The following is a 17,682-nucleotide window of genomic DNA, read 5'->3' as shown; positions in this document are numbered from 1 at the left end:
AACAGTAGTCTCTGATGCTGTGTGGAGGGTCTTTCTAAGTATATCTTTCTAAGAAGGAAAGGAAGTTCTTAGAAGGAAAATGGTATGAGGGGTGGGTAGGAACCTGGGTGGTGACGGACGTATGCATCAGTCCCTAGGTCGAGAGAATCCGGCTATCTTCCCTCAACCGGCCTCTCACGATCTGGCCCGCCATGCAGGTGGTATAATAAATGTATCCGCCGCCAACACCTGGAAAAACCACACCCCACGAACCCGCGCACCCCTGCTAAGTCACCAAACGCAGCGAACCACTTAGGGTGACATATGACAGAGGTGTTGGTTTGCTAATGAATGATTCCCAGGGCAGTGGTAGCCACACCCGCCTCTCAATTTGAAACAAAATTGAAAATATTATAATTTATGAATAAATGAGAGTGTTGTGTAAACAATTTTAAAATATGTATTTTTTAATGTACGAACTTTGAATAAGTGTAATGGTCCTCCCGCTGAGATTCTAACATCTGTTTCGGTAACAGTAATCGATTATGAGAAAACAGGGTGAGGTAACAATGGAGCTATCAGCAGAACCTATATGAACTTTCTTTATAATTTATGATCGGTACTTAGCCACTGCTTTTAGAGGTACGCAAACATATTGAAACCTTAATAATCAGTTCAGGGTTTAGGTTCGCTAAGGTCCGACATTTCAACCAATTGTAAAACATAAATGTTATTTAATTAAATGCAGTGCTTCAATATTCATTGCCATGATGGTAGAGATGAAATGATTGAAAATCTCACCGTTCGGGAGTTGTTACTGATTCATATAACAGTTTTTCTGCTTTTAATATATAATGTATAACCCAGTATGTTTCAGGCTACAATTATGTTAAATAGATTACATACCACTTGTAACTCGTATGCAATGTTAGCTGATGTTTTAATATGATCCTATCGAAGTATAAATCTGCACTAAGTAAACATTTTAGCAGTACTAATATATTAGTGAGATCACAGCTTAAGGCGATGCACTACGTCGTGTAATATTTTAAATTGAGCCGCAATCAATAATAACCCTTACGCAGATGGCGATAATGTTTAAATTCCCGCTTAACACCATCCGCCTGTTTTGATTTATGCAAGAAAAAAACATGGCTAAAAAGTGCCTTTTATTTTATTTTGTGGATGTTCAGGCATAAATATTAAAAAATTTTTAGATCATTTTATAAATAACTTAATTTGACACATTATACAATAAAATCATAACCGAAAATGGGTTCGTAAGTAGGAGATTTTGAACTTTAAAACAGTTTTCATAGGCCTTATACATTCGTTTTTTCTGGGCTTATAAAAAGACTTATCTAAAAAAAACTCTATTATTTCAAAGGCCAAGATGTATTCTACTCGCAGTATTTAATTAAAATATCTGAAAAATTTCTTGGCGACCAAATTTTCAAACCAAAAACATATGATTTTGGATTACTACGTATGGCATCGCCTTAACAGTTTTTTTTTTTTTTTTTTTTTTTAATAACTTTGCACAAATATTTATTCTTTTTCGTGTTATTATTTTAATATCTTATAATTTTTCCTTTCTTTCCATATTGTACTATGGCTGTCAATAATTTTCATGTATGTAAATGGGACTCGTGCCGTTAATTCTAAATAAATAACTGCTTTAAATTGAGGTATAATTGAGGTATAAATACATTTCGCTTGAGGTATGTAAATATTTAAATGCTCTTAATTTCCGACCTAAGGGGACAAAATTCTGCGTTTAGTAATATATTCATGAATTCACTTGTTTTGTGTTTTCGTATTTTTATAACCTGTTTTTTTATTCGGCAATGTGTTCGGAGGGCGAAGCAGCTGTTACGCGTTATAATAAACTCAAAACAATAACAGAATGAATCTAATATTATGATATGCTACAAGTTTAGTTTTTCTGCGAACTACAAATATTCCGCCCACGGTTAAGGGAATAGAGTAAGAACGGATTAAGCGCAACTGAGATAATTGAGAATTTTTCATATTTTCCGCTTTGGTCATGTACGCCGGCTGCTTTATTGCGTTAATAAATAATCTACACAGACCGTTTCATATTTGCAAGTGGATTAAGTACAGTCCGTCAAGAAAGCGTAAAATTTAATAAAATTAAACTGTATATTTTTCTTTTACTATGGCCGGTTATAATACAAATAGATTATGGAACAAGTAGATGCTGATGTGAGGCTATGATTGACTCCCGAATCAGACAGTGTGGTATTTATTGGACAGGAAAACTGGCATATGTTACTCAATTTTTCTTATGTTTATTTTTTGTTAATTCCTGAATGTGCGCGTTTCTTCCATATAGTTTCATATTTTATTTTAATTGTTAAAATAAAGTTTTTGTCTGTTAAAAATAGTGTTAAAAAATAACCATTAGTTCGAATGTTAAATTTCCTTAGGACGGGTCGTTTCGGAGAATTTGAACAATTCATCAAATTCAACGTTCATTTTCGGGTTCTGTGAAAGTTCAATTCAGGTTCTATTATTATATCATTATAGGCTCGTTGCTTGCCACAACTGAAATAAAAACAGAACTTGAAAAAATCTTTCACAGAACTTGAAAATGATCGTTGAAATTTGATGAATTGTTTGAATTCTCCGAAACAACCTGTCCTTAGACTATGATGTAGAATTACAGTTTGATGTTAACGTGAAAACGGTGACCGGATAAATCATCAAAATGATAATTCATCACATCTTTAAAAAGTTATATAAAGTCATGGAAAGTGATGAAACAAAAACTTTACTATTAACTGGGTTAAGTAGGTTAGGTTAGGTTAATAAAAAAATCGTCGTTTTTAATGACTTTATATCACTTTTTAAAGTTGTGTTGAATAGTCACTGTGTTGAGTTAGCATGGAACCCGTGAAAACTATTCTCTTCAACCAAAGTGCTTTATTAAAGAAAAAAATATTTGGACAATCTTGGTGTTGACATCTAAACGAACGCAACGCTCTCCATTTTAGTCTACAATTTGTTGACAGACTGTAAAAACTGTGGCAATATAGTACTTGTATGGGAGAGCTGGTGGGTGTGATAGTGAACAGGGCGAACGCCGCTGAAGGGAGTGAGAGCGGGTGTATTGGTGGTTGTTCTGCACGTGCAAACCGGTTTTGAAACGTGCGTGTTAGAGCAGTGGTTTTTAACCGCTGGTCCGCGAACAGGTGGCGGTCTGCGAAAAAATATTGTTTTACAAAACATTGTCAATGTAGATAATTTAAGGGTCGCGCAACCAGAGTAAACGATGTTAACACATTAATATATTTAATAAATAGGTTTTCTTAATTTGATCATTTTGTGTTTTTTTTCTATACACATATAGACATTAATACAATGTATTTTTGTTCCTCTCATAATTTTGGTCCTGTTTATATGCACCCTTACATCATGTAACGTGCTGATCAGTTTCATTGGTTTTGCTTCCAAACCAAACAAATAATTTAATTATTCTACTAATTTTTGTTCCTTATAATTGTCATTCGATAATTGTTCTTACGGCGCGGTATATTAATTTTCGATGAGATTTTAATCGATAGAACCTCGTTTTACGTAAATCATTAATCGTCTTGTTTATGTTATTGATTTTTTTTTAAATTCTGGCGTCTGCAACACTTTTTATGAAATTTCAAGGTATTAATTGAAATATGGAAAAACGAATCAGCAAATTATTTATTTATTAAAGTAGTTGTTAGCTCCCGAGTAAAATCGTGTCGATTAAAGAATAATTACACGATTGACAATATTGATAATATTATGGTCACAAATTTGATTTGTGTTTACAATTTTTTTTAATACTGTTGGAACACTAAACTTTGTTTTAGAGTCCACTGTGAGATAAGGTTGTTGAATTTTGCATAGGCTACGCACAAAAGAAAGGGTTTATAGCTTACCAAAAGAACACAAAAGATTTGTCGAATTGACGGAAAGTACAAGCAATTTCTTGCGTTAAAATATATTCCCTGGTCACATCATTGCATCATTTCCACATCAATATGGTATTAGTAATTCGTTGTATTTACGAGTATGTAATACTTATTGAGAAAAACGTCAAGTTTAGTATGTAATACCATTTGTGTCTGTGGGGAGTTGAAAGTGAAAAGGGGTTTGGATTGTTGTGGAGGCCTCTTGGCAATCCTGTTTGGAAAAAATGTCTGGTCTAAAAACTAACCTTTATATTGTTACCTGCGTAGAGTAATAGTCACTGCATTTGCCTTTTATAATACAAGGTGTCCGGGGGTAAAGTGCGCTAATTTCTGTGGGTGTTTCTACATAATAGTTCAAGTAAAAAATATATACACTTTGTTCGAAATTCTAACGTTTTAAGGAAGTTTTATCTATGGAAAAATATTTTATGTGGGAAAATAAAATTGGAATTTCGAACAAAAATATATATCTTTTTTACTTTTACCATCATGTTGAATAACCTATCGAAGTTAGCGCACTTTCCCCGAATACCCTTTTTATTATATATGGATACTGTGCGAATTCAACTTCCGCTGGCAGAAAAAAATTGCCACTCGAAATCGTCAATATAGATGTTTCTAGTACAAAACTAGTAATGTGCATTTGAATCAATGGATTCAAATGGATTGTATTTTAAAAGTGAGATGAGTATGGAACTAGTGTAAGTATATACACATGGTACAGTGGCTTAATTGAGGTTTTAAATGCATTGTGTTGTTGTGACTCAATGCAGAGAATAAGTATGCTTACCATGCATTGCCAAAACATTTGTAGATTTGCAATACTGCTCGAGCTAAGTGCACATACCTTTTATAAACATTCAACGTTCAATTATTTAAACCGAACAACATCGGCCATGCGGTTTTGCCTTTTCGCCAAATTTGTGCTTACAAAAATATTTATGGACATGTATCCTTATTCCCGCTGTAGCAAGATATTTCATCACCATTGAGAACTTATCGCAAGGGAGAATTCATTGATAACATTGAGACAATACATTTATTGCTTGATGTTTACGCTTTTTACTTCAGCCTGGTTTACACTGGATGATTAATTTAAGAACAATGCCACCGTATCTGACAAATCTTGTATCGTATTCTTATACACACTATAATGGAAGTTAATCGCTCAAATAATCAATCTTAGCATATTATGGTAAGTATACATTTTCGATCCGAAACGCGAACCGTACAACGAATAGGAACGAATCAACTGCAAGCGGCATTTCGCGCCATTTGCGGTTGCTTCGATTCTTTCCCATAAGTTGAGGTTCAGTTCGGCAGTTCGGCTCGCGGATGTATACGTAGCATATTGTTGCATTCCATACCATGCGCACTTAGTATGACAATGTTTATTTTATAATGCATTATGCAAAACGCGTACAAATTACAGTTTGAATTATTTAGAGAAAATTAATCGGGATAGCTCTGCGTGCGTCATCTTGAATGATCTGTCAATAAATAAATTATCGTCTTATGATTATATCATTTTTTTTCCATAATATTAATGACGCGACTTCTTCATTTTAAATACATTAATGAATAAATTAATTAATGAAATTGAATTTTCCGATCGAGCTTAAACTCAGAAGATAGACTCGTTGTCCGTGACAATGCATTATATCATCTTTCTATCTTCTGGTGGCACTCATATACGGACAAGCATTTTTCTGAAATTCTATGACATTATATTTTAAAATTTACAGCTGTTAATATAAGAAATAAATGTCGATACTATCCAATTAGGATTTGGCTTAGGTGTTTGCGGTATTGACTTCAGTCCTTGGGAGGAAGGTTCAATCCTCAGTCAAACAAACATAAAATCTTTGAAATTAGCTACTAGCCGGCACAAGAGATAGCACAACTAGGTCCAACATTGAAAACAGATGTATTATAGTAAAAACAACTTTGTTTTTTACGAGTTGATTTTTTTGCTCTCATTCTGTATAATATTATTATACCTAGCACAATAATCGGTCGATTTAACTAACCTCAACTTCTATTAAATGTGGGAAAACAGATTTTTTAAGTTGCCCGGCTTTGCTAGGTAAGTAAAACGCTCATAATATTTTCAATCTTATGACACGCTGTCGGCTCCTTTCAATGCGTTGAATTTATATTTCTGTTGTCATAAATATTAAAGTCAATAATTATAATAATCAAAATTGTTACCAAATCCAAATCTTGCTTAAAATGATTGTTTTCCCACTCTTTCCTTTGTGTTCCCTGATTTCCACGTATTTTCTACTAAATAATTATGTGTTTTGTGTACTTCAATATCCACAAGTACCTTTGAGTGTTTGCTCCCTAACAAGCTTGTTATGGAGAGCATTTCTTCACAAACAGCCGCACAAAACCATAAAAGTGTATGAACGTATTCAATTTACTGCAAAAAAACAACGTTATGACGTCAATGGCGTTTGTCAGTGTTTTTTTAATATTATTTTCTGAGGTTCTTGATGCACATTTATTTTATTCTGCTCCTTTCCCAGCTTCGCTCGCCGGGAGACCTTTGCGTCATTTATTCCGGAATCATTTCAATTTCAAACTTGGTTTTGTTTGATAAAAAGGGAAGTTTATTGGATAAAGGACTTGACTGCTTTGTCAAATGTTTTGGCCGTGTTAGTGTGCGTACGCTATCTTGTTTTAATCATATTATGCTGTAGTTGTATTATGTATTATTCATATTTTATTTAAGGCGATGCACTACGTCGTGTAATATTTTAAATCGAGCCGCTATCAATAACCCTTACGTAGATGGCTATAAGGTTTAAATTCCCGCTTAACACCATCCGCCTGTTTTGATTTATGCAAGAAAAAAACATGGCCAAAAAGTGCCTTTTATTTTATTTTGTGGATGTTCAGGCATAAATATTAATTTTTTTTCGATCATTTTATAAATAACTAAATTTTCCACATTATACAATAAAATCATAACCGAAAATGGGTTCGTAAGTAGGAGATTTTGAACTTAAAAGCAGTTTTCATAGGCCTTTACATTATTTTTTTCTGGGCTTATAAAAAGATTTATCTAAAAAATACTCGATTATTTCAAAGGTCAAGATGGATTCTACTCGCGGTATTTAATTAAAGCATCTGAAACATTTCTAGGCGACCAAATTTTCAAACCAAACAAATAAAATAAAAGGCACTTTTTGGCCATGTTTTTTTCTTGTATAAATCAAAACAGGCGGATGGTGTTAAGCGGGAATTTAAACCTTACCGCCATCTACGTAAAGGTTGTTATTGATAGCGGCTCAATTTAAAAAATATTACGCGACGTAGTGCATCGCCTTAAGACGCCTTTATACTAAGCAGCAACTTCGTTGTATTAGCAAAAAAAAAATCCCTTTATTTTTATAATTCGGATCTTTTTTATGTAGAGGCGATTGAAACGAGTTTTTCCGGCATGGATTTTTCATTTCATAATGGGATCGTGTTCCGTCCCCGTTGCCTTTGCTCTCACCCCCTCTCACCCCACACCACGCCCCCCGAGCCACCTCTAGCCACCCCTTGTCACCCCCGCCCACCCCTGCAATCTGGTGGAAGTATTTTTAGCTTAGTGTTCTCACCGTCTCTCCATCTGCCACAAATCCAATAACGCCGGCACTACCAACAGGCGGATGCTGTTTAATTCAATCATGTTTCGCTGAGCGTCGATACATAATACAATAAAATATTGAAATGAACTGTCGACATAAAATATTTCGGTCGATCAAATCGAGTAAGCATTTTTTTAGCTTGCCTTTCACCCTTCAAGGGTGTTCTTAGACTTTGATTCCAAGCGTAATAGTTGAAGGAAGGGGAATCATTTATATTAAGAGGTTGTTATAAAGTCAATACATTTTTAAAAATAAAGTAATAATTGATACGGTGATTAAACCTATGTTGAAAAGGGGGACGCCATTTATGATAGGCCTTGTTGAAAAAATCGATGTTGTATTTGATTAGAGTTGAACAACGAAAAAGTACGTGCAAAGGGGTGAACTAAAAATTAAAACATGTATAATTTTTTTGCTTAATGTTTTTTATCATGTTTGTGATCCAACTCATGCACACAATTGTTGAATGTGTTTTAGTTTTATAAACCAACTAGTTGTTAAAAAAGCCTGTTTTTACCTGTCACATGTGACATCTATATTATAAAGTCAAATAATTAATATAAAAAACACACTCATATTCAGACACATCGTTGTGTCAAAATTTCAAAGTAATCGGTGCAAAAGAACATTTACATTTTTATTTATATAATAGAAAGATAAATTTGATGTAGTAAGTAACGAAAGAAAAGCACTGTCATGATATAATTGCAATATTCGCGTCTAAATTATAATTCTACATCTTTTAAAACATTAAAGTTACTATCTTTAGTGTATTCGCAAGTGTTTTTGCTCTCATTTCGTCTATTTTTAAATGTTAACGATAATCTATCAATCGATAAACAATTTATGTATCGAGCCCATCGCTGTTTGTCGTTTTCGTATATTCCAAATTTATCTATATCATTGTAAATGTCTCATACTGTGACACCCTATTATCGTCTATTATGTGTGTTTATTCTTTGCAAAATAGTAATCATTCAATTTTGTAGACGTCTGAATGTAGATGTCTACGAAGGCCTCGTAGCATTTTCCAGTAAGTTATATCAATTCAAGGTGTATCGATCTCGTCAAGGTTTAGAAAATTAAGTGACACCGTTATGTATATTGGTAAAATTGGGGGAATAGTTTGTATGTTTATCAAAGAAAGGTTGATATATTAATGTTTTAATCGACCATTGCTCAAAACAATCAACGAAACCCTAAAATACATCACTAAGTAAAATCAATACGCATCCGTTGTGATTGAATACCCCGAATTACTGAATTATTAAAAATTATTGAACATTTTATAAGGGTAGGTACTTTAATAATACTGAATTATTGAACATAAAATACGGGTAGGTACTTTAATTATACTGAATTATTGAAAATTATTGAACATATAATACGGGTAGGTACTTTAATTATGCTGCTATTGAGGTAGGTATTTAGTATTGTATGATTTTGTACCTCTTTTTATAATAATGATAATTATTATAATATAATGTTAGTATTTGTGTCAAGTTAAACGTTTAATGATGAATAGCAGATGGTTGAAGTTAATTATGGTTAATGCAGGTCGGGGACCGAATCTAGGTTGATGGAAATTGTGTAAACATTCATCAACTCAAAAGGTAATCGTCAAAAGGTTTGTTTAAACCGACCTAATTTTAAATATTTGTTTACGCTGTACCTTTGATGTGTTTGCTCCGACAGATTACGAGATTAGATTATCACAATGTTTGAAGGAACTCATCTAATAGATAATTAGTATTTGTTTACCGTGAAGGTCCTTCGTCGGTTTTTAAAAAGTATCGCTTAGATAATAGGAATACTGACATTAGTTCCTATGATTTTTAGTGATTGTAATTGGTTAGATAGATGTATGATCTGATTATCATTAATTTTATAGTATTAATTCAGCTCTTGTCTGTATGTAAAAAGATTCTTTACAAACTTGAAAATTTTCAATTTTAGAAAATATTCATTTAGAAATTTTTTAATAAGTTAGTTTAGGTTCTAGCGTGTTAACCAACCTTAAACATACATCTGTTGCGTTTGACTACGACTCCATAGGTCGCGGGTTCGAATCCCGGCGTGCGCAAGTAAATTTTATTTAATTAAATAAGATAGATACTCTCAGTATCACCCTGATGAAAGACTGCTTGAAATTGTTGAAATTGAGTTCTGAATAGCCAGGTACTTCCCACCTTTCTCCTACCCATCTCCAACCCCCCCCCATACCAATCTAACTCTTACAACATACCCCAATGAAGAATACCGTAGTCTCACTGGCTCCGGTTAGCAGGGAGCAGCAGTTGGGACTCTTTTGTGGTATTAACAAAAAAAATACATATAGTTCTAATTTTGAAAATGTCCCACTCGTACGTACGCAATATATCGCTTTGAAACATACATACATTCACCGTAGTTTTTTTTCTTTGTGACTTGTCACTACAAGTCGGTATCGTTTGTAGTGTACAAACGAGCAAGTATGCCTTATCGTAACTCATATTATTTAATTGCCTATTATGAGTTATGATGCTATACTTTTGCTTGGCTTCGAGGGAACCGCCGACAGGTCTGGTGTGCCGGTGTCATTGACTATTTTAACCGATTGTTTCCGGAAAATCTATGACTCATTTTCCCCGCAGGTCTTTGTTCCTTCTATCGGGAATCTTTCCCACGTTTTCCTAGACTTTCACGCGGCGTGGGCCCATCAGCCGTGGAAAACGGTGTAAAAGATGTGTCATATTAAAAAAACTTTAAAAAAAATTATGATTTTTTTCAGAATAACGGAAACGAGGAAAGTTATTGTACGTTATATTGATGTCATTGTATATTTACCTAGCGGAAACTTGAGTTCAACTGAACGAATAGACGACCATAGAAAAATAATCGAGGGAGATTGAACCATTATTAGTATAAAGGAGGTTACTGGGCATTTTCGCCAAAATTTGTTCACGTTTTTTATCACTTTTAATTTCGTTATTTTTAAGTTTTATTTACAATACCGGATTACTAGAAGAAGATTGCTGGATTTATTTTCAGTGCACAAATTCTTGGCCTAACTTCCATATGTATACTCTTCACTGTAATAATGTTGATTCTTCAGCGGACTTCTTCAATTAGCAACGTATTTTTTTAATTTAAATCTGTTTTTTTTATGAGTTACGAGGGTGTACGAATGAAGGATCGTTCCGTGTAATAGCGTCGTCCCGTCTTGCCATGCAAGAAACAGTTTCATCCCCGCCACAGGCACGCCAAAAGATGTTTCATATAAAAAATACTAATGTTGATGTAATTGTGTTGAAATTTAACCATTTTTTGTTTTTTTCTCATCGTTTTCCTGCATCCCCAGGATTACGAAAGCTTACGTGCACCAACAATCGATTGATTTTCGCGGAAGTCAGAAGTCACGCTGTGCTAGGTACTGCTACAATCTGAAAACTTCAGAATTTATTAAATAATTCATGGCTAGAATATACCGAGCTCCATTCGGGTGACCTTATTGCCATTATCATTTTAAACATTACTTTTCTGCTGATTCACCACGTTCTTGACGATTTCCTAGTTTTTGCAGGTAATTTTGAAGTCTTACAGTAACGGTGCAATTCGATATGGCTTATTTTCAATGCGATAACGCCATTAACATCAACAGTTAGTGAACTCGCTGAAGGTTCGTTACATCTGGATTATCAGTATATTATGATTGTTAAATATAAAAATGCATGCTTCAGAATTGCGGACAGAAATTTTGCTTGAAAATTATAAGATACAAATAGAAAATTTTAAACGCTTTTTTTCTTTAATCAAAATTCTAGTGTACTTGTGCGTGTATATATGTGATTGCGTATAGTTTGTAAAGAGAACGTCTTGCTTCATAGCTATTTTGGGGTTACGAGTAACTGATCGGGTGTGTATCATATGTTATGTTAAGCCTTACTTTGATAAATATATTATTAAGTGAAGCTGGATTTATTAATTTCTTTTCCCTAATATATCAAGGATATCACACTGGCGCAGCCATCTAATTAAAATCAACTAGAAAATACGGTACAAAGAAGATTACTTATGACTTATTTAAAGCTCCACAGACCATGATGTTATGATCAGAAGTAGTTACGCCGAATTAAAAATTCCAGATATGAAAGGCTGTTTCGAAATTTATCTAGGCCAGAGCTCACCTTTGAAAGCTTTTTTCCTTGATTCCTTCACACTTCTGCTTTATGCTTAGAATTCTGTAATAAATTACTACGCAGTTTGTTAAATGCTAAATGAAACTTAGAATACACTTTACTTTTCCTGAAGTCTGATAACTTATTGTAGTTAACATAATATTATATAATCTACGGTATTTGGTTCTATGATTATTATTCAATTACCTTATGGAAAATTTAAAACTTCATAAACTTAATATTTTGCTCTACTCCTAATTACTTCTCTTTTGTACAATAATTTTCGCATTGAAAGACGCAGTAAAACTCTAAATCTCTCACAGAGAACCCAAGTTAAGGCACTTTAGTAATAAAATCGCTGCTGCAAATTTCCAGCATTCTACTCCACCACGCTTTTGTTAGAAGAAAACGGAAAATGCTCCTTTGAATTCAGAATTACTCACCCAGTGTAGATTTATTATTCAAGAAATTAGTTTATGCTGACTTTCAAAAGGTTTCTAACACCGAAGGGATAAACACATAGAAGCGTTTTGTAGGCATGTCCGAGTTCTTGCGGCTCAATTTTATATTACTGCAGGTGAAATAATTAATTACTCATTTTCAAATGTGGATATTCTTTCCTTGAAAAATAATCACTTTCATCAGCCTGTCTGGGACATAGGTATCGAAAGGACTTATACCAAAGATATTAGAACTTATACAAATTGGTTTTCTTTATAATCAGTATAGATATCACACTTCTAATGATTTTCCCCTTCTGTGGTTTTTACCTACTATTCTAAATGCAATATTTTTCCAGTTGGAATCCGATAATGGGTGTTTTACATAATGCTTTTTTCAAACCGAACTCCACTTGGAAACTGTATTGGGACCAGAGATGTGCAAAATGGGTACCCAAAACCATTTGAAATGCAAAATGGAAATGGGTCAAAACTTTTCCATTTGAAAACGCAAAATGCAAAATGGTTTTTAGAAAAGCATTTCAAATGCAAAATGCAAAATACCTATTTTCAAAATGCATTGAAAATGCAAAATGGTTTCTCAGGTCAAACAATCAAAATAATTATAGAATTTTTAAACGATTTTGTAATTTAATAATGGACATCAATGTAGAACAAACATATTACATGATGGTAAATCCAAAAACACCACGACTACGGATTATGAAACCACAAAAAATTTGCGCGGGACTAATGTTGCCAACGTAAAAACATTGAAACTGCTATCTATGTAACATTAATATTACAGCGTCATGGCACCATGTTCAGTACATGAATCAGTATTTTTTATAATGGTATCACTCAATTGCCAGGGCTCCTACCAGGGAGCAACTTGACAAATGTAAATTATCTCTCATAGCGAGGTTGAGGACCGACTGATATTTGCGGCTTATGAAAAAAAGATGAGTGGAGATAGTAGGAAGAATGTTGCAAAAAAGCATTTAAAATGGAAAATGCATCGAGAAAAGCATTTAAAATGCAAAATGGTTTTTAGAAAAGCATTTAAAATGGAAAATACCCATTTTGCATTTTGCATTTCCATTTGAAATGGATTTATTTGAAATAAAGCACATCTCTGATTGGGACCCATGTGATTTTTTTTCGTTTTACATTTTTGTACTTCCGATTTCATGCAAAGCCATTCGAGAAGAAATAATATATTTAGTTCTACAATTAAATCGTCGAAAAATAGAAACCCCTTGAACACGTCAAAATGTCATTTGCTTTCTTTTCTTTTTTTTCAAAAATATATGAAAATTCACAATACCGAACAGTAACCCACGTTCATAATCAGTAATAAACATATATTATAGCCTTTTTATCAATATTTTAAATATAAAATAGAATACGAATTTCTTCATCGTGATTCCATATAAAAAGACGACCCTCGAAACTGGACTCCAAAATACCCAACCAAACTGAACCATTATTTTTTAATCAAGAGGTATAGCTAATATCTAGTACCGATATATGCTGTTTAAAATTATGATATAGGCTATTAAACAATTCAATTTTGCATGATTTTAGAAGCAACTTTGGAATTTGTTAAAAAAATAGTCTTACCCTATATATATTGTGTTTATAATGAAGAAAAAAAACAGTAAAAATTTTTGTTCAAATTTGTGTTTTTTTTAATTTAATTTTTTTCCAACTTAAAATGCTTTACAATAATTTTTATTTTTTAATATTTTAATAGTATTTTTTTTTTAATAATTATTATTCACTTAACATTCATTTCCAAAGATGTCTCTAAAAACATGAAAAATTGATTTCTTTAATTGCCTTTATTTTATAATTTTAAACAAAAATAAATAAAGTATCACTTATTTGCTACATCTTTTAATTAAATAAATGTTTTTCGGCTTAGTTTTGATTTGTTTTTTTTTTGGCTTAGTTTTGATTTGTTGCTCGACTTTTCTCTACTTTCTATAAATATAATATGCATGCATTATATATATAGAAGAAATTCTCTAAATTATTGTGAAAACCCTACCAAAATCCATTGCGTACTTTAGAAGAACTAAGCGCTCAGACAGACAGACGCGCAAAGCGACTGTATTTCATACTATTTAGAGATTTGAATGTTAGAAATATTTTTTTATAAAAAAAGCTAAAATAATTAGGCGAATATATTTAATAAAATACGACTCGTTTAAAATAGAGAAAAAATCTCTCGACAAATGCCTAAGTTGGATTAAAAGATACACTGAATTTATCATATCTATAACATAAAAATACCCAAAAAAATTGTTTTTATTATATTCGGAGCATTTTTTTTTTGATTTTTTCTATTTAGAGAATTTCATATAAATACCGTTTTGGCTCTATGTCCTCAAATGTGTAGATATTATTTTCACAAACAACATGTATTTTTTACAAATCTAAAAAGTGTTCAAAAGAAATATGTTAGAAATCAGTAGAAATTAGTAATGCGGGGAATTAAGAACATGTTTGTTTTCATTGTAGGTAAGGAAGGCTATTTCAGATCAAATGCTTATTTTCAGGACTGAAAATGTATGCTATAGATATTACGGAAATCCTACCCGGAACACAGATTGAAATCCTGTTTATTTTCCCTTAACAGTTACGTAAAAGGTTTTAGTTTATTTAAGTTGCCATTTTTAGTCTGCTGGAATTCCACAATTCCTTACCAAAGTTATTCATTGAATTCGTTTTATAGTTCAAGTCCCTTACACCCTATAAAACACATTGGACCGTACATAACGTTTTTTTAGATTCACCTTTTTTAAAGCACTCCTGAAAGTCCCGAAGATTACATATTTTTCTATGATTACTAATTTTTATTTTATTTATTTATTTACGACTGTCGGCTTTTACATGCACTTATACGTATTTTGTATAATATACCCATAAACAGTGCGGTAAATATGTAAGTGTATAAATTTATTATTATAAATTTAAGTGACGAATTTTGGGGTACTTGTAAATAAAATAAATAAATTAAGTATGGCACTCTTTAATATGTTTAATTAGGTAAAAAAAAAATAATAAACGAGTGAAAATTAAATTTCATCGGTACATTCCACACACATGAGACCGCGATAGTCCATACACATATACTTTTTGCATTGCTTGCATTGGAACCTTGTCATATGCCGTTTTTTATAATCACAATAACCACAAACCTTTTTTTGCGTACCACTTGGACCAGGTGAGGCAATAGTAGGCATTTCATCTAAAACTTCGGCGATTTTCCTTTTTAGGCATCTCTTCAAAGTTTGCATTTCGTGTCTTTTACGTAATCATGTCGTTATCACTGTCGGAATCTGTCGGTACCATTTCATCTAATTCCACATGATCTTCGACATCACTGATTTTTACGTCCTTTTGCTGACTGGTAAAATCATCATCACCAGAATCAGTTAAACGATTGAAATAGTCATCAATTTGCCGATCATCCATTATAAAATAAAATAAATAGATTTGATGTAAAATACACACAATAATACATTTTTTACGATAAAATAAGATGTAACTATAAATAATAACTCATATAGAATAATTTCATATACTTACTTTTACTCTGTATAACCAGAACTCATCAAAAACAATGTTTTCAAAATAACTTGCAGTCTCGTCAAAAGTTACACTATTCATAAACATTAATCTCTGACGTTCAAAGTTCTATAACTTGTCCACAAGACTTCACTGCGAGGCAAGCACACCCGCGTTACTAATGAACAAGCGATCTAGGAAGGTACTTGAGAGGTCATCATTCTATCTCTTTCACCCGAGACACTAGAAACAAATTTACGTTTTGTGCGGTCTGTGGGACGAATGGTTATGAATCTAGGGTTAAAGGATTTTGATTGTCATTGATTATACATATTGTAGCTGTTTTATTAATGGATTTTGATTGTCATTGATTATACATATTGTAGCTGTTTACTTAATGGATTTTGATTGTCATTGATTATACATATTGTAGCTGTTTACTTAATGGATTTTGATTGTCATTGATGATACGTATTGTAGCTGTTTACTTAATGGATTTTGATTGTCATTGATGATACATATTGTAGCTGTTTACTTAATGGATTTTGATTGTCATTGATGATACATATTGTAGTTGTTTACTTAATGGATTTTGACTGTCATTGATAATACGTATTGTAGCTGTTTACTTAATGGATTTTGATTGTCATTGATGATACATATTGTAGCTGTTTACTTAATGGATTTTGATTGTCATTGATGATACATATTGTAGCTGTTTACTTAATGGATTTTGATTGTCATTGATGATACATATTGTAGTTGTTTACTTAATGGATTTTGATTGTCATTGATGATACATATTGTAGTTGTTTACTTAATGGATTTTGATTGTCATTGATGATACATATTGTAGCTGTTTACTTAATGGATTTTGATGTCATTGATTATACGTATTGTAGCTGTTTACCTAATGGATTTTGATTGTCATTGATGATACATATTGTAGTTGTTTTATAAATGGATATTGTATAATTCAGTTTCACTTTATGTACAAAGTAAAGTTTTGCATATTTTCTCGTAAACCTTGTATCAAATGGCTTTAGACGTGTCAAGTAACCAAATTTGTATATACCAGATACTTCCCAACCATCCTCTTCTGCATCTCCTGTTGATGCCCTTATCCTACTTGCCCCGCGCAGTTGTGACTCTTGTCCGGTAATAACATTTAAAACAAAATGCAATTGATTGAATTGGTAGATATATTTATGCCTGCATTGAATCTTATAACACACGCCTGTATGTTTTACGATACCCTTGAAATACTGCGCTACACAAATCATTCAAATATTATTATTATTATCGTATAGTAGCGCATACGCTTGAAAAATCATGGGATATTATGTTAGCATATATAGTTAGTTTAGTAACGCTTTCTTGAAAATGGAAAAACTCGGACCCTTTGAAAATCACATATCTGACTTTACATGTCCTGATTATCCCTAAGAAATTTCAAATATAGAATTAAAATAATTTTATTTTCTCAAAAAATATTCCTTTTATAGTTAGGTACGTTATCGCTTGTCTAAATTCTTGACAAATCAGTTCTAATTTTGAAAATGAAACTAAAATCTAATTTTGAAAATGAAATAAATCCGAGTCCATTGAACCCGCGCTATAATAACTCAGAATGAAATTAGTACTTTGACGATTGGAATTTTCTAGAAAGTGTTACGTATTGTCACACATCTTCGGATCTACCGGATCTGCCCTGATGATGGACACTGCAACGCTGTCCGAAACGTCGGCTAAAGAAGGAGTTAGCGCAACACGGCATAACACCCCAAAAACAAACAACAAAAAAGTGTTACGTATTATATAATATTTCACTAATAACATTATTCAAATTTTGTAATCCTATTCGGAAATTAATTTAAAATACTCACTGAAGTTGTTGTCGATTTCTCTTTATTGA

At 32.4% G+C, this 17,682-nt stretch overlaps 1 protein-coding gene across 4 annotated transcripts in view; it reads left to right on the top strand.

Moving 5' to 3' along the window:
- Positions 1-17,682, top strand: part of Rgl (Ral guanine nucleotide dissociation stimulator-like) — a 164,403-nt gene that overhangs the window by 76,271 nt on the left and 70,450 nt on the right. The window lies entirely within an intron of this gene.

This window comes from Hesperophylax consimilis, chromosome 4, assembly GCF_061612785.1.
Source record: "Hesperophylax consimilis isolate HC1 chromosome 4, BYU_Hcon_1.0, whole genome shotgun sequence".
NCBI lineage: Eukaryota > Metazoa > Arthropoda > Insecta > Trichoptera > Limnephilidae > Hesperophylax > Hesperophylax consimilis.
This window is presented reverse-complemented; position numbering and strand designations above follow the sequence as displayed.